Here is a 13,759-nt window from a genome sequence, read left to right as displayed (position 1 = left end):
ATTCCTTTTGCAAACAACAGTATTTTGGACTTAGCTTTTAGCTTCAGTAGTAAAACTCTGCAAGTCAATTGTGTCAATTCATCAGTGGGATTAACTGTACCTCTTCTTTTTGGTGAAAATAAAAGTGAGCCCGCCTTTCCTTGAATTTTGTAAGTGAAAGGAATTAGCGCTGCGCCAAACATTTCCTCTACATTTTTAAAATTAATCTATTTTTATTTGATGAACAAAGTCTAAATATTTTTTTTAAAAAAAAACAAATTTGTACCTGCCTGCACATAAATAGCTAGCTGATATGAATATTTGGAAGAATCATAACTTATGAAGGTGTGGTTTGTTTGTTTGTTTGTTTATTTGTTTCCTTCATCATCTATGAAGGTGCTTATCAGTTCAATGCAATTTAGTGACTGTTACTGTGTGTTCTCACCAAAAAACAGTATTTTAGATAAGAATCATGTTTATTTCAACACAACCTTTTAAAAAAAAGCTTAGGGAAGCAAGTATCTATGTAAACCAACAATTTATAATGAACATACCAGTACTGGGAAGTTAGCATCATCTAGCAAATCTCTTTTATAATATTCTCTTATCTCCTACAAGTCCAGCATGCAGAAAGTGGCAACAATGATAATCAAAAGCATAATACTAAATAGCCTGGTGTTAATAGGGGTTTCAGGCTTTTGTGAATCAACATTAAAACTGCACCAATCTGCCAGGTGGAATCCATGGTTTGGGTGTGCACTACTGTAGAAAGGATGAACTTTAAACATGTTGCATTTTATAGATACAGGTGAATTGCTGTCTGGATCAGCTGAGGTGTAGATTGTATTATTCACCCAAATGCCATTCCTTCTTTGCTTTCACTTCAACCCCCGCCTTCATCATCAGCTAAAAATGTATCATCGATGGCACAGTTTTGATATAAGGTACACCTAGGCATGACACTGTAGTTTGCTGCTTAGACTTGTCTGCATTGTGGTTCATACGGAGGTCAGGATACCTGACACAAAAGAAATAAAGGTTTATGGCTGCATTTACAATCATCTGCTAAACTTTAGCTTCTCCTCCCACCTTTCCTTCTGTAACTACTCCACATTTAAGCCACTACACAAGTTATGATTAATAATATGGGAGAACTTCAATGAACGGAGGCTGAAAGCACATCGTTTCTGCATGTGGCTTTCCCATATACAATGGAATTCTAGGTATGGCAGATTGACACCAGTTCATGGAAATGAACAACTTTTATTTATTTATCTAATTTATAGAGCATTATAGAATCCATAAGATTAGATTCTGAAAAAAGACTTCAGAACAATTTCATAATACCATCAGCACCAAAGCTATAATTCCACTGACTGAAGGTAAAGCTATGCTTGTTCTTACTACATGATAGAAACAATAAAGTGAAGCTTTTTAAAGAACTTCAAAAGGAGACCAGTCTCCAATTTTTAATCCCAGCAAAAAGATGAAAGGCTGATTCCGGGCTCTGTGTAAAACACAGATAGCAGAGTTGTAGATAATTCAGACAACCAGCCTGCAGTAGATGATCTCTGACCAGTTGCTTGTCATCTGCATTGGGACAATTATTCCCAGAATTCTGGGAGTTCTGAGTATTGTAGTCGCAATATAGTTGGAAAGCAATAGTTTAGACAAAATAGATTACTTCTTTTATTTTGTTATTAGTTGTACAGATGCTCATAGGAGCATATATATAAATTCTTTCCTCCAATTTACTCTACAGACCAATAAATTAGGCTGGATGCAAAGACATGACTGCCCCAAGTTCACATACTAACTTCCATGGCTAAGGGTATCTTTGAATATGAGTATTTATTTTTATCTAACATTATACTTTTCTTACAGAGCTTATACCGAAAGACAATCTATATAAGATTTTCAGTGCATTATTCTCTGACTCTTTGTACACAATTTAAATGAGTGGATTTTTTTTTTAAATAGTTCCTTATTTTGAATAAATACCTATAAAGAGTTCCTGAAGTCAAGTTGCTGAATAAACAGGCATGAAAATATACATACTTGGCAGCAATTTCTATCACCTTCTTTGGGGATTTTATTAAGGTTTGTTTGTTTTTTTACTTCTCTGTCTAGCCTATATGCCAGAGGTACCCTTATGGCTAAGTATTAATTGTGGTAAATGGACACAGAGGTAACGGGAAAAATACTTCAGACACATACTAAGGCACTGCAAATTTGTTCTAATGTTAAAACAAATGTTCCTATATTCTTTCACATATGTCTTGTCAAAATAATTTTCCAGACTATTATTAAAAATCTTTTTACAATCTAAGCCGGGTTTAAACACATGAAATGGAAAAGCCCCCTTAGTTTCAGAATGTAAGAAGAACTCACAACCATCTAATCCAGCATTTATATCTAATCTCTCTAGAAAGGCCAACCAGGTGTTTATAGGTCCCCAACAAGTTAAGTATAAGGGTGTTACAAACCAGGAGGGTGAAGATAATTTAAAACAACTCTGCTAATATTCTTCCTTCCAAGAGTTCTCCAACAAAAGGTAATTAGCATAGGTTTCCATGGTCAGGCTAGACAGTTTGTTACCATAGTTTGTTTGTTTGTTTATTTATTTCATTTACAGGCTTGGGTTTTGGTTTTAGTCTTTTGGGAGGGGGTTTTTGGTGCCTTCAATTCAGTGTTGACTCTTGGGGATTGGCTGGAGTGGTCCCTGCAGTTTCCTTGAAGTTTCTTTGGGAAGTGGTTTGCCATTGCCTACTTCCCAGGGCTGACAGAGAGAGACTGGCCTAAGGTCATTCAGCTGACTTTGTACATAAGGCAAGATTAGAATTTATGGTCTAGTACAGCGCTGGCGAACCTTTCACGTTCTCGCGTGCCGTCCACATGCCGGAAGTGGTACGCAAAACCGTCCCGAGAAAAATGCGCGCTCTCGCTGGCTCCCATCGCGTTCCTGTGGTCAAACGCGCGTCGGCCAGCTGGCCATCGCGCATGCGGTGTTGGCGACCCCAGAAGTACGGCGGTCCATCTGCATGTGTGATGGCGAACCTTCGGCACATATGCCACCTCGCGCATGTGCAATCCGCGCATGCACGATGGCCAGCTGACCGCCGCACATTTGACCACAGGAATGAGGTGTGCATTTGTCTCAGGACGGTTTCGCATACCGCTTCCGGCACGCATGCCATAGGTTCGCCAACGCTGGTCTAGTATTTTCTACTTGGTATCTTAACCATTACACCAAAATGGCTTTACAGGGTTTACAAGCCATTCTAATCTAAGTAGCGTATCATTTTCTAGTATGCAATTATGATTAAAACAAACAGATTCAAAACAAATTAAAGACGAGATTATCAATTATGAATAGAAGTCATATTCAAGGAATGTTCATAATACAGTAGCCTGCCAGATTTTAAGCGATTTTCTAATGGTCAGAAGGGAAGGAGCCAATCATATGATGGGTGGATATTTTTGATAATATTGCAAAAGAGAGAAGCAAAGACTGAAAGTGGCCTGAAGTTGGCAATCTTTAATAAATAATAAATTCCGAATCTTTATTTCAGGTGTCATAAGGTCTCATAGTAATTTCAATGGTCTCAGTAATTTCAGGTCTCATAGTAATTTCAATGTTAAAAGGATTGACCTTTGAAACTATAACAGAATTCTATCATCTGATTTCAGAAACAGACTCCATCAAACATGATAACATCATAGGCTTCTTAAAGGCAGTTAAGGCATCTGGTATTCAATCTCTATTCAACCAGACACGTAGAAAAGCCTGCTTTACTAGATCTTATCAGGTAGGCAGATGTTACTAGGGAAGGGAGTCTGAGCCATGAAGCTCAAAAATGCAGAATTCAGCAAACCTTTTGCCAATCTTGGAGACAAGATATAGTTGTATAAATGAGCAGTTTTACATACGGACAAAATTTTAAGGAGAAATGCCCTTCTAAAGCCCCTATCTATCTATCCATCCATCCATCCATCCATCCATCCATCCATCCATCCATCTATCTATCTATCTATCCATCCATCCATCTATATATCTTTATATCTAAAAACCTTTAGATATACAATATTGGAAAAGAGGGGGAATGTGGAGGAAACAAGGGAAAGCAAGCCAATCATAAAGGATTTCAAATGAAGCACAGTCAGGATTTCAAATGAACTGTCAGGCTAGCTAAGCTAGTTATTTTATTACCTCCTTAAATAAGGAGAGAAATAATTGGAGAGAGATTACCTGGGTTTCCTGCTTGGATATTCATAGCAGATTCTTGTTGTTATTATTTCTTTTCCTCCTGAGCACATATCCTCAGTTTTATGGACTAGGAGATGAACCAGGAAAATCATCCTCTTTGGATAGACTGATTATTCATATAAGGGCAATAATCATAGAACGGTAGGTTGGATCAATGTTTGATTAGTTTCCATCTGTTGCTGTTGGGTGCTTTGGAAAATAGGAAAATAATGGGATTAAAAATTAATCCCATTAGATTAATCCATCTATGATGTCTTCGGTCTAGCCAACGGTTCAGAAATTATTCTGCTATAAGCAAAACCCGTCATCCTAACAGTCCATGGGAAAATGATAAAGAAACACTTAGTTTTTTGCCTATGTATACAAATTAGATGAAATGGGGTAGTCCAGAGGTGTCAAACTGGTGGGCCACAGGCCGGATGCATCATGCACAGGTCACACCCACCCCAGTTCGGCAAATGGGAAAAAGGTTGTGAAATGACATGTAATGGCAACATGACATGGCGAGTTTGACACTCATGGGGCAGCGTTGAAATCTTCTGAAGTCTGCTACCAGTTCTGTGAGTCTGCTACCAAGCATGCCTTCCATTTTGAGGCTAAAAATGGAACATTTTAAAGACTTTTGAGTCTGCAAATGTAAGTAGAACAGTGAGGGGGGGGAATCCACTGTGCCACGCGATTTAGATTAGCTAGAAAGCAGGAAATCCAATGAGTCTTGTTAATATAAATCACGTGTCACAGCTGATCGTCGCCCAGCTGATCGTTGGAAATACTGGTTTGCCCGAACCGGTAGCATTTTTTTACTACCGGTTTGCCTGAACCGGTAGGATTTCACCCTTGCTGTGGGGTTGACCTACTGGGGAAACAGATGCTGAATTTTTCCATTGAAACGTCTCAGCTTGGGGTCAGAGTATTAGGTGCTTTAGGGCAGGGGTATCTAACTCATGTTATCACAGTGTTATCACATGACGTATTGTGACTCCCCCCCCTCGCTAAACCGGGTATGGCCAGCGCATAATTTATCTGGCCTGTGGGCTGTGAATTTGACAGCCATGCTTTAGGGGATATTTTGTTCCATATCAAAAGGATTGGTCCTAAAGTGCAACCACCTTTTTAGTTATTACTTTGAACAACTTGTATTTAGACATACTGATTATAATCTTGTTAGGAACTTATCACTATAGTGCTAAATGCTATTAAACGCTTGTCTTCTCTAAATCTATCTTAATTTCCTTTCAAAGTCATATATGTCAGTGGCTATATTCTTATTATGTAGCAGTGAGCTCCATAGCTGTTTTGCTACATGTGCAATTGACTGAAAATTTTGAGCAGTTTCTGAAGTAAAGTTTAGATTGTATGTTAATACAACAGGCATTGTATATATCTTAATTGAGTTCATGACTACAGTCATACATTGTGATGGTCCATTAAGCAGACCATCATGTGACCACGGTTGATTTTACAATCTTTTTTGTGGTAGTCATTAATTGAATCCAGCAGTTGTAAAATGAACCCCATTGTTTCCTATGAAGTCTTTTTTTTTTTCTGCCAGAAATAAACACCAGTTTCTGGCCAAAAAAAAAAAGTCATAAATCAAGATTATGTGACCAAGAGATGCTGCAAGCAGATGTAAATGCAGGCCAGTTGCTAAGCAACAAAAATGCAGTCACGTGACTTGGGGGGGAGCAGCAGTCAGAACTCTTGAGTGTGGTTCCCAAGTACTTTTTTCTGAGTCGGTCGTAAATTTGAATACCATTAAGCAACTAGTCATAATTTGAGGACTACTTACATGACACTGTCAGCATACCGATTTTATTCCTTTGGATTATTATGGCAATGCTACCTTTACATATTACACAGATATATAAATAAGACAAACTAAGAAGAGGTTTATAAGAATGGTATATTTTCCAGTTAATATTTTGGCTCTACTAATATGAGTAAGACTAACAGACTCAGGTACCATGATGCATGGATTCAGAATCCCCAATATTTCAAACAATCATAATGTTGTGGGTATGATGGGTGGTGGACTTCCCTTCTTTTGGAAATATTATTGACTGGCTGATTTAAATCTGATCTCTCTCTTCTGGGTGCTGTGTAGAGAAAGCATTATTTGCAAATAGAAATGAATAACCTGAAACAGATAATTTTTTGAACAGCTGGAAATGGAATTTCACAATCTAATTACCGTCTGTAAACTTTTTAGACTTTGTAATAGCCTTCCCAAACCTGGTGTCCTCCAGAATTCCTTGCTAATATGCCTGAATCATTGGTAACACACCCAGTTTTGAAAGCTACTTACAGCTGATATGAGAAAACCCTTAGACACTTAGGAACATCATGCAGAGTTTGTTTTGACACAAGTCTATCCAAAGCACTGTGAAATAAGACAAGAAAAACAATACCCAATTCTCTGAACTGATTAACTTTGGTATAACCTACAAACAAACCAAACAATCACTACTGTGTACTTGTCACTAATGGAAAAAAACAATCTGGGCCATCTACTCACATGAAAATTTATGAAAAGCTTAATAAAAGAGAAGAACAAATTATATCCAGGTTCTGTCTTCTTCAGTTATGTCACAAAAGACCCCAGAGGTCCATAAAGAATCAATTGTCATTGGGCTTCAGCACTGTATCATTTTGAATGGCCTTATATTAATTATAATTAAGCATATGCTAAGTTTCTCACAGCAGTGTGCGCCAATAGTATATCCTTGATTCAAGTTTGATATCCTTATTTCTAGGATGGTAATCCTCTTTCACTAAGTTTGGGAACGGTGCTTATGTGACAGTGAAAAAGGAAGGGGATCTCCACTAAGCCAATCAACTCAACCAAATATTTTCTGGGGGGAAAAAAGAGAAATAAAAGATAACTCCCTTTTTATGACCTTGGAATCCCTTATTTTTGGGTAGAGTTGAGGCAACTGGATAGAACTGAGCGTTTAATGGCCGGATGCCCTTCCTGATGCCATGTGAAGGTGCAGCAATTTTTTTCTTCCTTGCGTTCTAGGAGAGAACATCTGCCACTACCTAGGATTGAAGTCTCAACCTTCTGAGTGGGAGGCAAGAGTCTTCACCAGTAGACCACCATGCCACTTTTAAAAAAAAAAGGAGCAAAAGATGTTTGCAGCTAAAACACTTCTGTATGTATGTAGCTTACTGGCTTTCAAGAGAAATCTGAAGTTTGCCTCTCCAGCACTGAACTGACTGACAATTTAATGGCCAGCTGGCCTTGAAGTTACAATCACAGTATTAAAAAGAAAAGGTAAGAACCTTGCTAAATATTTGGTGAAGGATGATAGTATATTTTCCAGGAGACATAAGTGTTAGGTAATAGTGAACTGAAAAATTGTATTGCTTATTTATTCAGTGTATGAATAGGGAAAAGGTCAGATGTAGACTTGTTCTATCTAAGCCAGGGGTGTCAAACTCAAGGCCAAACAGCAAAGGACTGGCCCATGGTGCCTCTGCCAGCAAAAATGGAGCTTGGGAGGCCACATGCGGCCCTTCCATTTTTGCTGGCAGAGGGTTGTAGCAGACTGTCACAGCCAGAAACAGAGTTCACCCCTCCCAGGCTCCATTTTCACTGGCAGACGGTTGCACCAAAGGCGCCCCCGACACGAGTGATGTTGAGCTGGCCATGCCCACCCTGGCCACACCTATCCTGGCTCCCCAAGGTTAAATACAACCCTGTTGCAGCTCTCAATGAAATCGAGTTTGACACCCCTGATCTAAGCTATAGTCTTTTATTATCCCTTGTAAGTTAGTGGATTTCATGATTGTCCGTTTATGTTTTCCCTCTGCAGCAGTTATTAATAATGTTATAGAGAACTGATCTAGATTAGAAAATAAATAACTAATTTAGAAGCCTCACATGCTGAAGCTTATTTTTTAATTTATAGACAATTGTAATTTTAGGTCAGACCAAGTGAGGTGTTTTCAAAATGGAAGTCCTCTGTTCACACCCAGAAAATGTCACCTGATCTTACTATTATGATAATAGGTAGTAAGTATTATGGATCCTACTATTTTGAAGCTACAGCAGAATATTGCCAGCTTAAGAGAAAAAAACTAAATTTATTTCAGTATATGAAATGACAATAGAAAATCTTATAAATCATGTGATGGGACAATGAGGCAAAGTGAAGCAAGACTGATTCTGGTTTCAATCTTAGTTTAAGTGGTTTTTATAATCCATAATATAGTAGAACCTCTTGTTCGAATGCTTCTGACCAGGACCAAATTGGATTCTGACCAAAAAAATTCACATTTTTTTTTCACGGCCCATTTCCCCTTCCATGTCATTTTTTTTTTGTAAGTGCCAAATTTCCAAAATTAGGTTCGGGTCACCACAGAATCGAGTTGCGACCAAAGTTATGGAACGAATGGTCGTGACCAGAGGTTCACTATATTGGTTACTAGTAAACAAATGATTATCTTGATCATTATTCCTACCTTCTCCTAACCACCATTTCCTCAGTTTAGCAATGAGCAAAATGCAACATTTTTATTTTGGGCAAGCATATATATTTAATTAGAACAAAATTCATCTGATTTTAATGAGGCCAACTATGGCATAAGCACTTATATCAGCCTTTAAAAGAAATACTTTGTCTTTTACTTAGTTGCAACATTGCTGTTCCAAATTCCCACCATGGTATCTGTAGCTTTTTGTATCTCCTCTGAGGGCTAATGAGATGTTATCTTTGTTTAGATAAGAGACAAATATTTCCCAGATGTTTGTTCAGTTATGCAAATGTTAAAAGTTTTAGAAAAGTACTCTGGTGGGAAAGCAAAAAAGAAATCCATTCAAATACTCTATAGGCTACTTTGCTTTGCAGTTTTATTGGCATTTGCTTTACAATCTTTTGGCATTTGTTGATGTTAAATGTATGAATAATTCCCCAATGGATCTGATAAAAGAAGAGCATAAAATCTAGAGGAAATGACCCTAGCCATGGAACTGCTTATAAAGGGATTTTATTCTTGTTTCTAAATTCATTGCTTGACTTTTGGGTTCTCTGTGTACCTGCCCCTAGTTAAGCAGTGGGAAATTTTAGTTAGGGAGGGGGAGGGAAGCTTTTTGTTCCATCTGGTCCTTTCACTGGGACAGGTGTTGAGATCATAAACCTGCCTTTTATCCAAACGTTCCCTGACTGTTCAATGAAAAAATGGTCAGATGGTTCAGCAACACTGATAAAAGGATATCCTGAATTTCCAATGAAGAGAATGGAGATTTATTCATGCCCAAAATAAGAGATGAAAGGGAATGGGATCAAATCAATGATAGGATGATAGCTTGTAGTCCTACTGAGGCTTAACTAACCATACAAAATGGATTTTTTAAAGAAAAATTCCTAAGTATCATACAGCATGATTTACTTCAGCTGTACAGTTCAATCAGTTGTAGGAAACTTTAAGGGAAGGAAATGATATGCTGTTGGTGCCAAAGTCTACAGAACAATATATATAAAGGAAGATGTCATTTCAAAGCCTGACTAGGTGGCTCAGTGGCTAAGACACTGAGCTTATTGATCAGAAAAGCCAGCAGTTCGGCGGTTCGAATCCCTAATACAGGTCTCCTGCGTGATTAGGGGGTTGGACTAGATGACCTCGAAAGTACCTTCCAACTCTGTTACTGTTACAAAGATCATCTAACAAATATGCAGAAATGAAGTTACAAATTTATTTCTACTGATTCTGTGGGCATGGCTTGGTGGGTGTGGTGTGGCTTGGTGGGTGTGGCAGGGGAAGGATACTGTAAAATCTCCATTCCCTCCCCACTCCATGGGAAGGTTACTGCAAAATCCCCATTTCCTCTTGATCAGCAGGGACTCAGGAGGCAGAGAATAGATGGGGGTGGAGCCAGCCATAGGTGGTATTTACCGGTTCTCCAAACTACTCAAACTACTCAAAATTTCTGCTACCGGTTCTCCAGAACTGGTCAGAACTTGCTGAATACCACCTTTGATGTCTAGTGACGCTAGCTCTTAAGCACCTCAAGACCTACTGGCCCCAAAGGAGTAGTAGGGTATAAATAGAGTAAAAGACTTACAAGGAGTTTTGATTGAGTCCAAAATTTCTATTGCGAAGTAAGACAGGTGTTAAGTGATCACATGAGTTTGGGAAACAGCAACTGTCATAAATATGAGTTAGTTGCCAAGTGTCTAAATTTTGATCATGTGACCATGGTGGTGCTGCAACAACTGAAAAAGACTCATAAGTCACTTTTTTCAGTTGTCACTGAAAGGTCACTAAATGAACTGTTGTACGTAGGACTGCCTGTACTTGGTATTCGCTCTTTATTTTCTGCCTGCTTCTTGTATACCAGTTTGCGGGTCTTTTCACTTATAAACTTGCTTCACTAACCCTTATTCAGATTGGATCTCACCCTTAGACATATTCATACGATTATATGGAATGCTTCAATTTCAGAAAGAAATTGGCACATGACTCAGTGGACCACCAAGGTTCTGTAAAGTTTGAAAGTCCTTGTAACAGGGATTCAGGGAGAACATTGGGAATTGCTTGGAAGTTTTGAACCTCACTGGCAGAGAACCAGAGGAATGGTGAAGTGAACTAAAGAAGTCATTAAGAATGGATGTGAAAAAAAGATTGCCAAAAATATATTATTTCTAGTGCATGCTGGATAATTGAGAAAGCCAAAGAATACTAAAAATAAACCAATGGGTGTTTCATTGCAGGAAGGCCTTTGATTGTAATGATCATAAACCCCATGTAATAAAACTGTTTCTGAGGCAGCAGTGCCTTAGATAGAAAGTCCATACAGAGAATAGTAAGGACAGCTGAGAAAATTATAGGAAGCTTGCTTCCTGTTATTCAGTATACTGCCTATAAGTGCTATGTGCTTAGAGCTCAAAGCATTGTTAGAGACCCCACACATCCACTTCACGGTCTGTTTGTGTTGCTCCCTTCTGGGAGGAGATGTCTTTCTAGGAATATTTCTAGCAGGACTACTAGAGTCTGTAAACTCACAAGGTTTGTTTTTCTCACCAAGTACACATATGTATCTGAACTAGACTGTGTTGTTTATTTGTGTCATATAATATATGTGGGTATATACATAATTTTTTATTTATTTATTTATTTTGTCATGTTTATGTAGTGTACATTGGCGGTGGTGACCCTTTGAGAGCTGTATGCAATGAAATTTCATTTTAATGTATGCCAATTAGTGTACATTCAAAGTGAAAATAAAGTATTCTATTCTATTTTATTCTATTCTATTCTATTCTATTCTATTCTATTCTATTCTATTCTATTCTATTCTGCACTGTAGTCTTCAAACCTAATTTTTAAGTTTATAAATCACATACGTTGACGTTCACATACATTGATGAATGCTGCTTATTATGCTCAGCATCATGGCATGGGGTGACCTGACCACCTCTGGGTGTTATCGAAGTAAAGAAAATAACCCATCCTTTAGAAATGTGTGAGGTGGTATTTTCTTCAGTTTAAAGCAAAAACAGAATGAGTGATTCAACAGGAAGAACAAAAATAAGTTTGGCAGGGAATTGAAGTGAGAAGAAGGAAGAGGCAGATGGGAGAAGAAAAGATGGAGAAAGAGCCAAGGAAGGGGAAGCACTGCTAACTGAATGCTGCTGCTGCTGACTTCAAAAAACAATTTGGAAAAAAAAATTGGAAAAAAATTGGAAAAGAAAATGACAGAAAAAACAATTGCTTCCAACCTGCCTTCCATTAAGGATCTGTATACTGCACGAGTCAAAAAGAGGGCTGTGAAAATATCTACAAACCCCTCATCCTGGACATAAATTGTTTCAACTTCTACCCTCAAAATGATGCTATAGGGCACTGAACACCAGAACAACTAGGCACAAGGACAGTTTTTTACCAAATGCCATCACTCTGCTAAACAAATAATTCCCCCAACACTGTCAAACTATTTACTAAATCTGCACTACTATTAATCTTCTCGTTGTTCCCATTACTCATCTTCTTCCACTTATTACTGTAACTTTGTTGCTTGTATCTTTACGATTTATACTGATATTGTTTCCTGATTGCTTATTTGTACCCTATGACTATCATTAAGTATTGTATCATTAAGTGTTAAATTTGTAACCTATGACTATCATTAAGTATTGTAAGTATTGTACCTCAATGAAGGTATCTTTTCTTTTATGTACACTGAGAGCATATGTACTAAAACAAATTCCTTGTGTGTCCAATCACACTTGGCCAATAAAATTCTATTCTATTCTGATTTACAAAGGACTGTATTACTATTATTCTTCTCTTCCTTACTAGTATCTATCTCTTCCCATTTATTACTATAATCATGTTGCTTGTATCTTTCAATTTATATTTTTATTTGTATCCTAGTACGATTTGATAGATTATTAGTAACCTTGACTATCACTAAGTGTTCTTTTTTTTATTCTTGATGAATGTATTTTATTGTCCTTATGTACACTGACAGCATATACACCAAAAACAAATTCCTTGTGTGTCCAGTCACGCTTGGCCAATAAAGAATTCTATTCTATTGTCCCTGAGTACTGCTGACATATAAATGGAATACAAGTAGTGCTCATGGTAATCTATCAATAGGAACTCTTTCACTAAGCAATACAGTCATACAGTACAATGCCCTGTGATCGACTCAATTGATAGTGCCAGTTCTGGAAGTTCCAGCTGTAATTAGGTGAATCCCATATGGTGGTTAGGTGTAGCAATACCCCATCACCATTTGTAACCTGCCAAATTCCCCATTTACTTTGTTTGTTGGAAGCCGGCAATGAAGATTGTAAATGGTGATCACACGATTGCAGGATACTGTGATGTTGTTATGGCACACAACATGCCAAATGCCACATGACTGCAGGATTGTTGCAATGGCCACAACTACAATGACCAGTTATAAGTTTCTTCATTCAGCCCTGTTGTGTCTTCAAATGGTTGCTGAACAAGTGGTCGCTGAATGAGGATTACCTGTATTGGTTGCCACTGGTCCAGTTGAGGCACCTTCAGAGGATATATATTTATATATTTATATAAGGAAGCCAGTTGCCCAAAAAATGCACTCACTGAGCATGTGAATCAGGAGAAAAAGCAGAAGTTATTAGGGGAATTTGAGAGACGAAGACCAGAAAGAAGCACTTTTGTTGCTGTTGTAAGTTTTTAATCAGAGAAAAATCTCTGATGAAAAGAACTCCTGTGCTTTCCAAAACATATGCCACGTTTCTTCCCTGAAGAAGACAGCGACAATTATATTATAACATGTATTATAAATTTAGACCTTGCTGATCTGCATTATCTTTTAAAATGATATATTAAAATGCTATACAGTATGATTTCGTTTTTATTTCTTAGCTCAACAGAATATTTTAGAAGTTCCAGCTCAGCACACCTTAAACTGCATTCTGATCAGAGAAAAGTTCTGATGATGAGCTCCAACATGAGTCCAAAAGCTCAAAAGGCTAAACTTCTGGTCCCGGGGACTGACCCAGATTGGATCCT

At 37.8% G+C, this 13,759-nt stretch overlaps 1 protein-coding gene across 1 annotated transcript in view; it reads right to left on the bottom strand.

Moving 5' to 3' along the window:
- Nucleotides 1-399: 399 nt before the first annotated feature.
- The window catches only part of P2RY1 (purinergic receptor P2Y1), a 115,970-nt gene continuing 102,610 nt past the window's right edge, over nucleotides 400-13,759 (bottom strand). Inside the window, exon 5 of the transcript XR_009155861.1 lies at nucleotides 400-997. The gene's annotated coding sequence lies outside the window, so the exon portion shown is untranslated. The remainder of the gene's footprint in view (nucleotides 998-13,759) is intronic.

This window comes from Ahaetulla prasina, chromosome 6 (assembly GCF_028640845.1).
Source record: "Ahaetulla prasina isolate Xishuangbanna chromosome 6, ASM2864084v1, whole genome shotgun sequence".
Classification (NCBI taxonomy): domain Eukaryota; kingdom Metazoa; phylum Chordata; class Lepidosauria; order Squamata; family Colubridae; genus Ahaetulla; species Ahaetulla prasina.
The sequence above is the reverse complement of the archived record's forward strand: the minus strand, read 5'-3'. Positions and strand labels throughout refer to the sequence as shown.